The sequence below is a fragment of the Coenobita brevimanus genome, chromosome 9 (assembly GCF_032717465.1).
Source record: "Coenobita brevimanus isolate Jiangsu-jjx chromosome 9, ASM3271746v2, whole genome shotgun sequence".
In the NCBI taxonomy this organism is placed as follows: Eukaryota; Metazoa; Arthropoda; class Malacostraca; order Decapoda; family Coenobitidae; genus Coenobita; species Coenobita brevimanus.
The window spans coordinates 4,280,246-4,298,475 of NC_136962.1; positions in this window are offsets into that span (position 1 = coordinate 4,280,246).

The window sequence follows — 18,230 nt, forward strand, 5'->3', positions numbered from 1 at the left end:
TACAGCAGTGATTGCTTTGTGAACTTATTTTTGAACGAGATGGCTAAATATAGAGCTTCCTCAATTGTGTTCAAAATTGATTCTAAATCATAATTATATTCAAAACAAAAATGACATTTGAGTGGAGAAAAGAATATCTTATTTAGGAAACATATAACAAGAAGTCGATAGACAAGTAAAGAGTTGGCATCTGAAGTATTTAAGAAGACTAATTTTGAGTTTATGTAGAGGTCAATGTAACAAGAGAGAAACTTCGAATGAATATTCTTTTTTATTTGCAGAAGCACTTTAGAATTACGTCCAGGTTAGTGACTAAAAAAAAAAAAAAAAGCGCATATTTGCACATAATGAAGGTTCGTGTTATGCCATAACACTCAGAAACATAAAACCTCGTGATAAGAAAATGTTAATTAGCTCTGGATTATCATCTAAACATTTATACAAGAAAATATGAACACTATCGCAATACCGGTATATAATTAATTACCTTTTATAACTTTATTCCTTATCTCTTTAGGCATGAGAGCTACAAAAATGCAGGATGAAGGAAAACTAAATTAATTGTATTAACGTACTGAAGATTATTGGGATTTTTACCTCAGAAAACGTTATTTGCTATTTTTCTTATTTAGAGTGGTAAAATCAGATAAAAAAGAAAAATCGTTTTCTTACGGTAATTTCATCCGCATTAAGATTACTTTAAAAGTTATGCCTAAGTGATCGTGAAAACGCATAATTACGGCCTAAAACACAAAAAAATACATTTTCCACAGCCGTACTCTAAATTCGCTGTGAAACACTCCCACTCTCATCTACAATTCAGAAAACATAACTGATTGTGACAAGACCACACTGGAAAAATAAAAAAGGTAACAAAGATAAATAAGGTAACGGAAGATGAAATCGATTAACATGTAAAAAAAAAAAAAAAAAGTTCAGGGTTAAAGTCAGAGACGTGAGAACAACTTCGAAGTATACAAAATTCGGAAATTATTTTTATTTTCATATCCAGGGCTCTAAAGTTTCATTTTGTGCCTCCTTAACAAATAAAATGGAATATTTTTCCAGTCCGACTGTTCGTGTTATTGTCCATATTTACGAACCTAAAATCACTCCAAATGGCAATAAATCGTTTACAAGAAAATTGTTTAGGTATCGATTATGGGATATATATTATTAGGAAATTGTAAATATATACCTGTAACCAGGTATACTTGGTTCCTCAAATAGGAAGTCCTATTGCTCATGTATCAAAATATCAGGTTCGACCTGATCTGTTGTTTGTGACTTGTTGGAATGAACTGGATTTTAAGTTTGAGCTTTTTTTTTTTATCATTATTTCATGGATAAAAGGTAGTGCCTATTGTGAACTAGTTACGGCTGATAGCATCCAATTAGTGGGTAGTTCAAAACTATTTCCCTGCAGTAATTGAATAGTTATTTTTTAAAGAAATCGTTAGATATGCATCTTTCAAGAATGTACTCAAAATTGAATGCAATAAACTCTCCATTATTTCAAAAACAAAGAACACGTTTCTGATGAAAAAAAAAAAATCACATTTAAGAAACAACATGAAGTCGATTGAAGAGTAAAAGAGATGCATTTGATTTAAAGAACTAAGTTTGAATTTATATTGACATCACTGAAGCAGGTGAGATACTTCGAATGTCTTTTTTATCTGCAGTAAAAACACTTTGAATTATTTGTAGGTTAGTGACAACATAAAAAAGAGAAAGATAAAGAAATTTTGCATATTATCAAGGCCAGTGGAAAACCATAAGCCACATTTACTTAGGAAAATTCTATAAAAAACGGAAAACCTTGTGAGAATGAATATTAATGAGCGGACTCTCACCTGAAGATTTATACGACAAATTGTAAAGACTGGCGCAATACCGAGACATATAATTAATAATGATTTATCTCCGTAGACATACAGTATATGACGGATACAAAAAATGTAAATTGAAGGAAAACTGCATAAACTGTATTAATATCGTCTGAATTTTTTTTTTTTTATTATACGAAAGTCATTTGTAACTTTTCTCATTTATAGTGGTGACCAGATAAAGAAAAAATAATCAAGTTTTGTTGCTGTTAAAGCATTCGTTTTAGGAATATTTCAAATCTATTTCATCTGTCATCCTAAAACCGGATATTTTCGGCCGAAAACACAAAACATATCATCCACAACTCTATATTAGCTGTGAGACACTCCCAACCGTATCTAAAATTCAGGAAATATATCTAAGGGTGAGAAAAGTCCACATCGGAAAACAAAATAATTAAAAAGGATTAATCAGGAAAGGCTCAGGAAGAGATCGATTCATTGTTAAAAAAAAAAAATAATACACGGCAGTTAAAGTGTTAACTTAGAAATTTAGAACTAAACCGGATATTATTTTTCTCTTAATGATCTTGGCTTAAAAGTGGCATGTTTAGCCTCCTAATCAAATATAGAAAATGGAATATTTCTTTGTGTGGTATCATTATCCATATTTACCATCGTAATATCATTCCGACAGGCAATAAATCGTTGATGGGATGATTAGGTATCGATTATCAGATTTATTATTAGGAAAAGTAAATACTTCGTCGTAATGAGATATTCAGTTTATGTACGTTACTTGGTTCTTCATGTACGCAGTTAAGTTGATAACTGGTATAAGAAAAATCAGGTAGTAGGAGCATCATGAACTGTTGTACAATTGCGGCCAGGAGTTCTTAGCCACCCTCGTCCAGCCAACCCGTGTATGTGGCAGAGTCGCATTCACGAGCACACAAGTTGCCTTCGATGCATTTCTGTCGAAAAATATCCCTTCTGCTTTGTGCTTGTACAGTCGTCACAAGAAGAGATGGCAGAGTTTCAGATTGCTTCGGTCACTCTGCACTGCCGTACGATCAGTGAAAACAGTGAATATAAGGTAAACATTCAATGCCTTCATCAGGTCATATTAAATAAATTATATATTATTAGAAGTTAACACTTAGTTACCTTTCCCGATTTTATGAATGTGAAATGTATTACTCCGCGCGCGGTGGGCAGTAGGCCTATAACTCCGTGTTCCTGCTTTAATTGTTTCCCAGGATTTCAAATACAGATGCTCTAGTTTTGAAGACCAGTTAAGGAATATTATAGTGACTGCAATACACTGCCTTATTTTCAAATGCTATGGTGATGATCCAGCAACAATAACGATGCCATAACAATGAAATTATTCTTCGTAATGATGCCCTACCTGCGGTAGCAGCAAGACCATAATGCCTTTTATTCCGTCTTCCTCTCTCCAGTAATAATTATAATCAGCAACTTTATTTCCAATTGATGCAAAATTATTATTAGCTGTAAGGAGGTATGACAGATTCTGCTTTTTTCTCTTACACTAAACAATAAACAGGACCAAAACATGAGTTCATAAATTCTTTCAATGCAAACCCACGCACTCTACTCTTTTAATTTTAACATCTGTCTTTTTAAATAAACTGCAATGTCCTGCTGAACAGAAAATGCTGATTTGGAAGTTTTGAACCCAATTATTTGTTTATGAACCTCTGCATTTTACTACGCTTGCTAATCGATTATGCACTGAGGATATCAGACTATGACAGAAGTTAGCATTCTCCAAGGAGCTCCGACTCTAGGCAAACATCGTGGTTCTTTTTTTTATACTTCTTTCACCGACAGCCCTCTGGCTTATATTAAATAATCCAGATTTTTCTTAATGGAAAACTGGCCAAGGGCAGTGTAATAACTGCATGTCTTTGAGTAATTATCTATTTTCGTGCGTGTTCATCGAAACATTTTAAATAGCTTACTGGCTTACTCCGTCTTCCCGCTTTCTGTCGTCGTCCATGGAGAATTGGAAACGGAAATAAACGACTTTAAATTATTCGCTGGTATTGTAACGGAAATTATTTTACAAGTAGTAATTACTAATTTTTATTGTTTATTGAAGCTTCCTTTTATTCAGTCACGCTACTAAAATATTATTGTGTTACCATACTAGACTTGAACTCCGCAAATTATTCCTGACTGTTCCTGAGCGATAGTTGTGAAATTTCAATTAGTTCCGTTTAGGATCTCCTATTATCGTAACTAACGAACTGCTTCCTACAATTTTGAAATATGCAGGTACTTTGGCATTGCTTTATTGTTTTTTGTAACAGTTTTACGCATTAGGTTTCACCTCGTAGAGATATAAGGAAAAGTATGTGCACTGTTGCTGACCGAAAATTTCTGGATACCCCGCCGTCACTTCTTAGGCAGACTGTAGTAATGCATAAAGCAATAGTAATATTTACTTTGAAGGTTTGACTCTGATAACACGAATATATCATACGGATTATTTAATTTTTTTTTTTTCATATAGAGCCAAGCAAGTGACAAATATGTATATTTGGTTCCACTCCACGCCTTCCTTTAAGTTTGAACCAGCGAACACACAGTGAACAAGTTTGAAGCATTCATTTGTTACCAGGGGAGAGAGAGAGAGAGAGAGAGAGAGAGAGAGAGAAGTGGGTGCCTGTGAATTTTGGGGGAATGAGGTGGAGAAATGAGGCGTTAGCACAATTAAACAGGGATTTTTCCTTTCGTTTCCGTTGGCTTTTTATGCCTAAATGACTAAATGAAGGTAAATTATGAAATATAATTACTGGATGACGAAGTGGTAATAGGGTCTGGCTAATTGTTGTTTGGTCCAAGGTGTGCAGTGGTAAGCCTAATTCCAGGCAACGGTCGTTGTTAAAAGTTGGATATTTTCAGTCCCACTCATTTTAAATATCTCCATGTATGTTTACAGTACGTGAATGCCCCTATGGACCTATTTTCACCCCAATATTTTTATCAATGAACAATTTCACCACTCGGAACAAAATCAGCCATAGACCTATTTTCCTTAATGCCTTTTTTTTTTTTTCTTTTTTCAAAGATGCCTACTTTTCTACGTAAACCTATTTTCCCATGGACTAATTTTCCTCATGTATTTTCTCCCTATGGACCAATTTTTCCGTCGACCTTGAATCTCTCCATGGATGCAGGTTACCTACATGGACGTATACTCATGGGCATATTTTTCACAATGAACCTATATTCCCCATAAACCTATTTTCCGACGTGGTGCAGCTGAAAAACAGACCTCTGCACGATGGACCTATTGTAACCCACTGGATATATATACCTACTTCAGCATGATTCCAGAATAATATCCTTCGTGGACCGATTTTCCGCACACTGATCTATTCCAAACTCGGACGTATTCACTCAAGTGACCTAATCCCAGAGGCCTGTTTTCCCACAATCCCTCCATCCACCTACACACCCACCCATTAACGCACATACCCACAACCTAACTCAGTACAGTATGTCTCAAAAGTAGGACGACATAATCTGTATGCCTTATCCCACGGGTAGCCCCACCACCCACCCCACTTAATGCACGAACCCAACTCCACCGCACTTAAGCAGCCCAACAACCCTTTCCCTCCCTCTCGCCCACCTACTCCACCTAATACGCCTGTGAAACCACCAGCCTACACTAACCAATGCACCCACCAAGTCACCAACCTACCAACCCGCATACCATGCTCCACAAGGCGGATGACTCGCAGTTCTACACACACACACACACACACACACACACACACACAGGCTGAGTGGATTTCCTTAAACGAAAGATGAGTCTCACCGCTTAACTCTGTCGGTAGAAAATAGTACACATTACAGGGAGGTTACCATGCCGGCTACATACATCTGATTATATGGGATGAGTAAATAACGTGCACGAGCAAAACAGGGAATTTTTCATTTGGTTGATGACGAAGTTTATCCAAGGAGTTGCTCGTCGGACAAAATGAAATGAGTTTTATTCTGGGTAACGCCAGTTGACTTTGTCAATGAGGCAGGCTGCATAACTTCTGTAAAATGCCTTATGTTGGCATTTGTTTTCTCTCTAGTGGTTCGCAACTAGAGGTTTCTGGAAAGCTCATGACTATTTTTCTCATTAGCTGGTTATTCCTCTCTGGACAGAGAGGCAAATTAAGCACAGTTTTTTGTTAAATCAACAGCATTTATCTCATAATTCATTATTCCACCGATAGCAATCTTTTAAATTAAAAAAAAATAAATAAAAAAGGACCCTTTATCACAAAGCCAGGCAAGTTCTGGTGACTGATGGAAGATATTCACACTGTGGCCCGTTTTCAGTGGAGCACAGGAATCCAGGGATTCTCATCCCTTGCGTTTCCGTGCGCCAGTCTGCCTCTAACTCATTTCTCCAAAATTCACAGGCGCCTAACTTACTCTCTGTAACAAATGAATGCTTCGAACTTGTTCACTCTTTGTGTTCGCTGATTCAAATCTACAGTACAGAAAGTCGTAATGTGAAATCAAACATTTGTCACTTGCTTGGTATTGTTTGAGAAAATATAGTTACTAAATTATAAACAGAGTTATCACAGTAAATATTAATAATACTTTATGCAAGCCCAAAGGTGAAGAGATATTTTTCGACAAATGCATCAAAGGCAACTTCTGTGCTCGTGAATGCGACTCTGCCACATACACGGGTTGGCTGGACGAGGATGGCTAACAACTCCTGGCCGCAGTAGTACCTGCCGTGTTGAGATTGGATTTTTATTTTTTTTGTTTCTATTTGCCATTTCTTCAAGGATGAAAGTTCCAATTGTGAATCAGTTACGGCTTAACGCACCCACTTTAGGGGTAGTTCAAATCCATTTTATTGCATTGATTGCTGTATAAACTTATTTTTGGTCGAGATGGCTAAATATGGCGCTTCCTCAATTGTGCTCAAAAATTTATTCCGAAATACTCCTAATTATATTTAGAACAAAGAAAACATTTCTGAGCGTGAAAAGGAAAAAAAAAAAATCGAATTTAGGAAACATAAGAAGTCGAATGACAGGTAAAGAGTTGGAATCTGTCTAAGAAGAATAAGTTTGATTATATACATTTAGGAATCACTGCAACGAGAGAAACTTTGAATGAGTATTCTTTTTCATTTGCAGTAGAAGCACTTTAAATTTATTTCTTGGTGACAATGAAAAAAATAAAAATCGAATATTTGCACATGATGACGGTTCGTAATACACTACAAGCAAAATTTCATTAGATAAAACTCTCTACAATTTAAAACCTCGTGAAAAGGAATGTTAATTAGCTCCCTATGATCACCTAAAAATTTATACAAGAGAATATGAAAATCGCAATACCGGTATATCATTAAATACCATTCATAAATTTATTCCTTAACCATGTAGACATATATTGCATGAGATCTACAAAAATAAAGGATGAACGAGAACTGAATGATCTGTTTTAACGTACTTAAGACAGTTGGGATTTTTACGGCAGGATGTCAATTGTGAATTTTCTCATTTATATGGACCAGATAAAAAAGAAATGGTGACCAGATAAAAAAGAAACGGTAAAGTTGTTTTGTTACGGTAAAAGCATCCGCTTTAGGAATACTTCAATATATCTGAGTGATCGTTAAAATTGCAAAAAATACGTCTTCCACAACTGTACTCTAAATTAGCTCTGAAACACCCAGAATGGTAACTAAAATTCAGAAAACATAACTGATTTTGAGAAAACTCCACTTCTCTGAATAAAAATCAGTAGCAAGGATAAATGAGGTAACACGTAGGATGAAATCAATTCGTTAAAAAAAAAAAAAAAAACGCAGTTGAGGGGTTAAAGCCAAAAGTGTTCTGATTGATCAGAGACGTGAAACCAAATTCGAAATTAAAGGAAAAAAAAAAACGATTTTTTTTTTTTAAAGTAGGGCTTCAAAGTGGCATGTTGAGTCTCCTGGCCCAATATAAAGAAAGGAATATTTTACCAGTATGAGAGTTTTGTGATATTATCCACATTTACCAACCTAAAATCTCTCCGGAAGACAATAAATCGTTACAAGAAAATTGTTTAAGAATTGATTATCAGATAAAAATATAAGGAAATTGTATATACATAAACATTACGTTATTCCTCATATACCCACTTCTATTTTTCATAATGTGTATAAGAATAATCAGGTTGCCGGAGCGTCTATTTGAATTATTGTGTCCCTCTTGTTGAGATGAAATGGATTTTAAATTTCTGATTTTTTTTGTTTAAATTTAGGGTCACAAGTTGCTGTGGATGGAAGAATAGATGTAGAAGTGAAGTCTAGAATGAATGAAGTAGGTAAGGGTGCTGGGAGGAATGAAAAAAGTGTTTAGATGTCGTTCGCTTTGAATGAAAGGAAAGAGAAGGCTGTATGAGGGTGTTGTGGTACCGACTACGTTATATGGGGCTGAAACATGGAATATGGGTGTAGCAGAGGAAAAGTTTGAATGTAATGGAGATGAGGTGACAGGAGTATGTGTGGAGTGACGAGTATGGATCGAGTGCGAAATGATGGAGTTGTTTGGGAGAATGCTGGTAGAGTTGAGTAGAGGGTGTTGCGATGGTTTGGGCATATGGAGAGAATGGAAAATGAGCGATTGGTGAAAAAGATAACGATCTGATGTGAGAGGTGTAAAGTTGAGAGGGAGACCACGAATAGGATGGATGGACAATGTGAAGAGAGCACTGGATGGGAGATGTATGTCTGTTGAGCTAGGAAGAGTGGCTGTGCGTGACAGATATAAATGGAGGGAAATTGTGAATAAATAAATAATGACGCAGCCCTGAGCGGATATTCTTCCGCATTTGGTCTGATCAGCTAGTCAGGTCAGGTGCGGGTCTATTGTGATGTGGCAGAGGTAAACTAGCTCTGCTGTCGGGCCCTGCTGCGGATATCACTGATTGCACTGCGCGGTTGACCCTCGTGCGGTGCGATGCGGTGAGGATAAGTTCTTTCTACCCTTTGGGGCTAATATGTGAATAAATGTTTTTGAATGGATGGGTAAATTGGGAGTGTGTCGTCCTGTCTCGGCTACCTCCCTTTCCTTGGAGGTATATAGGTATATAGTTAGATAGATAGATTTATACATCTTAGCCATTACCTCACCGATAAAAGGTAGTGCCATTTGTAAACTAGTAACAGCTGATATAATCCAATTTGAAGGTAGTTCAAAACTATTTTTTTGAAGTAATTCAAATTTAAAAATATTTTTGGACGAAATAGAAAAGTATGGAACTTCCACACATAAACACTCCCAATTATTTCCATAACGCAGAACACATTTCTGATGGTGAAAAGAAAAAAATAATTCTCTTTAGGAAATATATAGCGGGAAGTCGATTGAGAGTAAAGAGTTGGCATGTGACGTGTTTAGGAATTGATTTGGGTTTACGTAGAGGCCACCCTAACAATCGAAAATTACGTCTAGCTAAGTGATTGAATTAACAAAAAACAAAAAAAACAAAAGTATTTGGAGATTATGAAAATCGTGTTTCACCATAAGCCACAATTCCATGTGGAGAGGATGGAGGGCGAAAGACTGACGAAGAGAGTGTATGTGAGTGAGGTGGAGGGGGGAAGAGGGAGGGGGAGGCCGAGGATGAGATGGAGGGATGGGGTGGAGAGGTATATGAGAGAGGGGGGTGTGAGTTGGGAGCAGGGCAGTGAAATGGCGGGGGACAGGGCGACTTGGAGGCGATTTGTTTGTGGCCACCCCAAACGGGATTGAGGCGTCTGGCAATAGATAGATAGATAGAAAATTCTCACCATGTAAAACCTCCTGAGAAGGAGTATTAATGAGCTCTAGATTATCACCTAGATATTTATACGAGAAAGTATGAACACTTTCAATACTGTTATATAATTAATTATCACATAACTTTATTCTTTATCTCAGTAGATATATAGTGCATGGCAATTTCCAGAAATGCGGGATGAAGGAAAACTTAATGAACTGTTTCAATCGTTTGATAGATTATTTTGATTTTTGCGTGAAGAAGAAGGTCATTTGTGACTTTTCTCATTTATAGTGCTGACTTCAGATTTAAAAAATACGTAAAAGCATTCTGTTTACGAATATTTCAAAACTATTATCAATGAGTGATCCTAAAAATCGCATAATCACACAGTGTACACAAAGAATACAAATTCCACAGCTCTACTCTAAAATAGCTGTGAATCAGTCTCAATCGTATCTAAAGCAAGGATAAATGAGGTAACACGTCGGATGAAATAGTCACAGGTAAAAAGGCTGGCAATTTTGTTTGATCAAAAATGTGAAAACATCGAAATTTAGAAATAAACCGGATATTATTTTTTTCTTTATAAACCGGGATTTAAATTGGCATGTTCACCCTTGTTATCAAGTATATAAAATAGAATATTTTCCTAGTACGATTGTTGGTGTGATAAAATTTTCCATATTTACCCTCCTGAAATCATGCCGAAAGACAAAAAATCATTTACACGAAAATTGTGTAGGTATCGATTATCAGATCAATATTATAAAAATTTAAATATAACCACAATACATATTCAATTTATAGACATTAACTGGTTCCTCATATACCCAGTTCTCTTGTTCATAATGGGTCTAAGGAAAATCTGGTGGCAGCAGCGTCGACCTGAACTGTTTTGTTTAGATGAAATGGATTTTAAATTTCCCATGCCTTTTTTTTTTTTTTTTTTTTTTTTTTTTACAGCCATTACTTCACCTGCCGGTGAAGTATATTACCAATTGTGAACTAAACGGCTGATGGCATCCACCTCAGGGAGAGTTAAAAGTGATTTTGCTGCAGTAGTTGGTCACCAAACTTATTTTGTAAATGAAATCGCTAAATATGGAATTTACGAAAATGTACTCTTAATTGATGGCAAAATACTCCCAATTATTTCAAAAACATATAACACGTTTCTGAAGGTAAATAAAATATAGGTTGATTGGCAAGTAAAGAGAACTGGCTTCTTAGGTGTTTAAGAACAATTTTGAATTTACGTATGGGTCACCGAAAAAGCGAGAAACCGAATGTTTTTTTTTTTTTTTCTGCAGTAGAAGCATACTGGATAAACTTTATTAATGTCGTCTGAAGATTTTTGGAAATTTCACGGGAGAGTTATTTGTGACTTTTATCATTTATAGTAGTTACTTGAGATAAAACAAGTGATCAAGACGTTTTGTTACGGTTAAAGCATCCGCTTTAATAATATTTCAAAACTATTATACCTGAGTGATCCAAAAAATCGCAAAATAACGGCCGAAAAAACAATAAAAATATCAACTCAACCCTATATTAGCTGTGAAACACTCCCATTCATGCATAAGATTTAGAAAACATATCTGTGGGTGAGAAAAGCCCACATCGGAAAATAAAATTAGTAACAAGGATTAATCATGTAACACGTAGGATGAATTCGATTCACAGTTAAAAAAAAAAAAAAAAAAAGCAGTTAATGGGTTAAAGCCGAAAACGTGGAAATAACTTCGAAATTAGAAATAAACCGGATATTATTCTTCTCTTTATTATCGTCGCTTTAAATCGGCACGATGAGGCTCCTAATCAAATAAATAAAATGGTCTATTTCCCCAGAATGACAGTGATATTATTATCCACATTTACCAACATAAAATCCCTCCGACAGGAAATATATCGTTTACGAGGAGGTTGTTGAGGATATCTATTATCAGATAAATATTAATATGGAAAAGTAAATACATAGTTATGATATGTTCAATATATAAACATTTCTTGTTTTCTCATATACGTTGTTATGTTAATTAGTATAAGAAAAATCAGGTTGAATGAGCATCGACATGAACTGTTGTTCTTGCCATGTCGAGATTAGATTTTAAATTTCCGGAGTTTTAATTGTTTTGGTATTTTAATTGCTCTCTGGCATTTACAGATAAAAGTACCATTTGTGACCAAGTTACGACTTATAGTTTCCACTTTTGGGGTAGTTCAAATCTATTTTTTTGCGGTGATTGCTGTATAAACTTATTTTTGGAAGAGATGTCTAAATATATGTTCTTCCTCAATTGTGCTAGATATTCATTGACACATTATTATTTTCAGATCAAAGAACAAATTTCTGAATAAAAAAAAAATCAAATTTAGGAAACATAAGTCGGTCAAGTAAAGAGTTGGCATCGGAGGGATTTAAGATTAAGTATGAGTTTAAGAGTCACTGTAACAAGAGGGAACTACGAATGAATAATCTTTTTTATTTGCAGTAGAAGCACTCTATAATTATGTCTATCTTAGTGAGAATGTGAAAAAAAAAAATCGAGTATTTGCATATAATGTAAGTTTGTATTTCGTAAATTTCTCAAAAATATAAACCTTCGTGACTCGATTATAACAGAAATTTATACATAAAATAAATTACCATTCAAAACTTTATTCATTATCTCAGTAGACATATAGTTCATGAGAGCAACAAAAATGAAGGATGAAGGAAAAGTGAATGAACTGTATTAATGTATTGAAAAATTCTTGAGATTATTACGTCAGGGTGTTATTTGCATATTTCCTTTGTAGCTGTCGCCAGATAAAAAAGAAATGGTAAAGTTGATTTGTTACGATAAAAGCACCCGCTACAAGAATGCTTCAAAAATATTATACCTGGGAGTGATCGTAGAAAACTCATAATAGCCGAAAGCACAAAAAAATACACCTTCCAGAAAAGTACTCTGAAACAACCCGAATCGTATCTAAAATTCAGAAAACATATCTGGGGGTGAGAAAAGTCCAAATCGGAGAACAAAAATCAGTGACAAGGATAAATGAGGTAACACGTAGAATGATATCGATTCCGAGTAAAAAAAGAAAGAAAAAAAAAATTGGCAATTTCAGGGTTAAGCCAAAAGAGTTCTGTTTGATCAGAGGCGTGAAAGCAACTTCGAAATTGAGCCTCCTGAGCAAATATATAAAATAGACTTCCCAGAATGACGGTTTGTTTGATATCAGTATCCATATTTACCAGCCTAAAATCACTCCGGTGGGCAATAAATCGTTATCATATTAGGTAATTGTAAATACCCGTAATCAGATATTCCATTTACAAATATTACTTGGTTCCTCATATACCCAGTTCTTTTGTTCATAATGGATCTAATAATTATCAGGTTCCATGAGCGTCTACGTGAGCTGTTGTGTCTCTCGTATTGAGATGAGTTGGATTTTAATTTTTTTTTTTTTTTTTTAGCAATTACTTCAGCGCTAAAATGTAGTGCCATTTATGAACTAGTAACGGCTGATGGCATCTAGTTTGAGGATAGTTCAAAACTACTTTACTGGAGTGATTGCTGTATGAACTTATTTTTGGACGAAATAGCAAAATATTAAACTGTCTCAAATGTACCAAAAATTGATTGGAAAACACTACCAATAATTTCCATAACCCAGAATACATACTTGATGGTGAAAATAAGAAATAAAAACCACTAGCAAACATATAACAGGAAGAAGACTAAGTGAAGAGTTGGCATGTGAGGTCTATAAGAATACGTTTGCGTTTGTGTAGTGGCCACCGTAACAATCGAGAAACTGTGTATGCTTCTTCTATGTCCAGGAGAAGGACTTTAAAATTACTTCTAGCTTTGTGATTGAATGTGAAAAAAAAAAAAGAATATTTGCACATTTTGCAGGTTCTAGTTACACCATAAGCAACATTTGCTTAGGTAAAATTCTCAATAATGTAAAACCTCGAGAACGAATATTAATGAGCTCTGGATTATCACCTAGAAATTTATACGAGAAAGTATGAACACTATAGCAGTACCGTTATATAATTAATTATAATTGATAACCATTCCCAATCTCCGAACATATGTATTGCATGACAACTACAAAAATGCAGAATGCAGGAAAACTGAATGAACTGCATTAATTTCGTCTGAAAGATTGTGGAATTTTTACGTAAGGAAGAGGGTCAATTGTGACTTTTCTCATTTATAGTGTTGACAGTTTAAAAAAAAAAAAATGGTCAAGTTGTTTTGTTACGGTAAAAGCGTCTTGATCTCTATTTCAATCCTATTATACCTTAGTGATCCTAAAAATCACAATCACGCAGAGCACACAAAAAATACATATTCCATAATTGCATTCTAAAATAGCTGTGAATCATTCCCAATTGTATCTGAAATTAATATGATTGTGAGAAAAATCAACAATGAATAGAAAAAAACGGCAACATGGACAAAAGATATAGTACGTAGGATGAAATAGACAGAGGTAAAAAAGGCTGGTAGTTGAGAGGTTGAAGACAAAAGAGTTTTGTTTGCTCAGAGACGTAAAAAGAAGTTTGATATTTGAAATAAACCGGACATTATTTTTTTATTTTTCGTAGCCTTTACTTCACGGAAAAAAAGTAGTACCAATTGTGAACTAGTTAAGGCTCATAGCATCCACTTTGGGGGTAGTTCCAAACTATTTTACTGTGATTCTTGAATAAACTTATTTTAGGACGAAATAGCTAAATATGGAACTTCCTCAAATGTACTCAAAACATTCCGAAACACTCCCAATTATTTCCAAAACACAAAACACAGTTGTTCTATCTTGTCTATCTATCTATTGCAAGACGCCATAATCCCGTAAGGGGTGACCATTTGCCTCTGAGTTATTTGTTAAATATGGCTAAATATGGTGCTTCCTCAGATGTACTCAAAATTGATTAAGAAAAATTCATAATTATTTTCAAATCAAAGGACACAGAAAAAAAAGAAATAGAAAATATATAGCAAAAAGTCGAGTGACAAGTAAAGAGTTGGCATCTGAGTTGTTTAAGAAGATTAAGTTGCAGTTTATGTAGGGGTCACGGTAACAAGAAAGAACCTTCGAATGAATATCCTCTTTTATTTGCAGGAGAAGCGCTTTAGAATTACATCTAGGTTTGTGACAATTTAAAAAAAAAAAAAAACGATATTTGCAGATAATGAAGGTTCGTGTTACTCCATAACCATCATTTCCTTAGATAAAACTCTAAAAAATGTACAACCTCGTCATAGGCAAATATTAATTAGCTCCGGATTATCACCTAATAATTTATACAAAAAATATTAACACTATCGCAGTACAGGTATATAATTACGATTCATAACTTTGCTTATCTTAGTAGACATAGAGTGCATGAGAGCTACTAAAATGCAGGATGAAGGACAACTGAATTAACTGTAGTAACGAACTGAAGATTGTTGGGATTTATGGTAAAGTTGTTCTGATACGGTATAAGCAGTTCTTTACGAATATTTCAAAAATATTATTCCTGAGTGATCATTAAAACCGCATAATAACGGCCGAGAACACAAAAAATACATCTTCCACAACTTTACTCTAAATTAGCTCTGAAACACCCAGAATCATATCTAAAATTCAGAAAACTTATCTGATTGTGAGAAAACTCCACTTCGGAGAACAAAAATCAGTAACAAGGATAAACAAGGTAACACGTATGATGCAATCGATTCATAAGTTTAAAAAAAAAAAAAAAAGTTGAGGTTAAAGCCAAAAGTGTTCTATTAGATCAGAGGCGTGAAAACAATTTCGAAAAAAAAAAAAAAAAAAAAAAGGATATTTTTACCTTTATAAGTAGGGATTAAAAGTGGCATGTTGAGTCTCCTGAAAATATGAAGAATGGAATATTTTCCCAGTATGTCTGTTTGATATCATTGTCCATATATACCAACCTAATGTCACTCCGACAGGCAATAATTCGTTTACGAGAAGATTGTTTAGGTATCGATTATCAGATATATATTGTTAGGAAAAAGTAAATAAATAGCCTTAATGAGACATTCAATTTATAAAAAATTGGTTCTTCATATACCCAGTTCTATTGTTCATAATGGTTCTAAGAATCATCAGGTTGTAGGGGTGTCTACTTCATTTGTTGTGTGTTCTGTGATATGAAAATTTTAAATTTCCGGTCCTTTCTTTTTAAATTCATCTTAGCCATTACTTCACCTAAAAAAGGTAGTACCAGTTGTGAACTATAGTCGCGGCGCGGGACTCGTGAGGTTGTTATTATCGTGCCCTGGCAACCTACCTCTGAACAGTGTGTCTGATTTCGTGAATAACATGAGACGCATGTGATTCGTGAATAATATATTCGTGAATAATAATATTCATGCATAATGTACTCGTGCATAATAACATTATCTATCTATTACCAGACGCCTAAATCCCTTTTGGGGTGGCCACAAACAAATCGCCTCCAAGTCGCCCTGTCCCCTGCCATTTCACTGCCCTGCTCCCACCTTACACCCCCCTCTCTCATTTACCTCTCCACCCCATCCCTCTATCTCATCCTCGGCCTCCTACTACCTCTTCCCCCCTCCACCTCACTCACATACATTCTCTTCGTCAGTCTTTCACCCTCCATCCTCTCCACATGGCCAAACCACCTCAATATGTTCCTCATAATGCTTCCTATCACATCCACATCCACACCACAACGCTCCTTTATATCCTCATTCGTCAGCCTGTCTCTCCACGTGACTCCACAGGCTCCTCTTAAATAACTCATTTCCACTGCTCTCATTCTTGACTTGTGTCCTTCCAACAACGTCGAGGCTTCACTTCCATACCTTAGAGTTGGTATCACAATACTGTCATGTAGTAACTTTTTCACTTCCATGCTCACTTCCCTGTTTCTTATCACTGCTTTCAAAGAACCAGCAACCTTTCTTCCCTGCTGTACCCTTTCAAGCACTTCACCCTTCAAACCTCCATCTTTACTCAAACGTACTCACATTTTCCAATCCCTCACCATCCAACCTCGCTGTACATTCACTGACTTCACCTCTCTCAAAGACCATAACTTTACTCTTCCCTACATTCACCTTTAGATTCCGTTTCTTACACACTCTCCCAAACTCAACCACCAAGCCTTGCAGCTCCCCTTCGTCTTCACTCAACAACACAGTATCATCTGCAAACAACAGTACAGGGAGTTTCCAAACACTATCCTCTCTCACCAGAGCCACTCCAACATCCACTACCCTACCTTATACCTCTTTTATTACCCCATCCATGTACAGATTGAACAACCATAGAGACATGACACATCCCTGTTTCAACCCAACTTTCAAAGAGAAAAATTCACTTTGTTCACGATCCACACGCACTGCAGCCTTCGCACCATCGTACATACTCTTCACAGCATTCAACAACTTCCCATCTACTCCGTATATTCTTAACACTTTCCACAATCCTTGTCTATCCACCCTATGCATTCTCCAAAACCATGAAAGCCGCATACAACTTCTTTCCCTTCTCTAGGAACTTTTCCACTAAAGATCTAAGATTGAATATCTGATCTACACAACCTCTTCCCTTCCTAAAGCCTCCCTGTTCTTCTCCAACTAATTTCTCTGTTCTTTCTCTAACTGTCAATAAGTATCCTACCATACACTTTTCCTATTATACTAAGAAGTCAAACGCCCCTATGATTACCACACACTTCTTTTTCCCCTTTTCCTTTGTACAAGGGAATAATTATATCTGACTTCCAATCCTCCTGGACTCTACCTTCCTCCCAGGCCAATCTGCACATCTTCCACATCCATGGGGAAGAGATAGTAGTACTCTCCCTCATGCTTCAGCATTTCACCACACACCATCAATTCCTGGGGCTTTCCCCAATTTAGCTTTCATTGCTTCCACAACTTCTATCCTACTAATTTCTTCCTGTCTTCTCACCTCCCTTCTCTCGGACACACTTTTGAATGGTAGTTGCCAGGGTACGATAACAACCTTAGAGTCGTGCGCTGCGACTGTAGTAACGGCTGATAGCATCCAATTTGAGGGTAGTTCAAAACAACTTGAGTGATTGCTTTATAAACTTAGTTTTGGACGAAATCGCAAAGTATGGAACTTCCCCAAATTTACTGAAAATTGATTGGGAATCACGCCCAATAATTTCCATAACGCAGAAAGTATTCCTAATTGTGAAATTTTTTTTTTTTTTAAACATTTAATAGGAAGGCGATTGACAAGTTAATAGTTATGTGAGGTTTTTAAGAATACATTTGTTTTGGTAGGGGCCACCGTAAATATCGAGAATCTGAATGAGTATTATTTTTTATGTTCCTTAGAAACACTTTAAAATTACGACCAGCTTAGTGCTTAAATGTAAAAAAAATATCAATACATGCAGATTATGAAAGTTCGTGTTACACAATAAGCCACATATGCTAAGGTCGGATTAACAAAAATGTGAAAGAATATTAATGAGCTCTGGATTATCACCTAGAAATTTATACGAGGAAGTATGAACACTATCGAAATACCGTTATATAATCAATTATCATACTTTATTTCTTG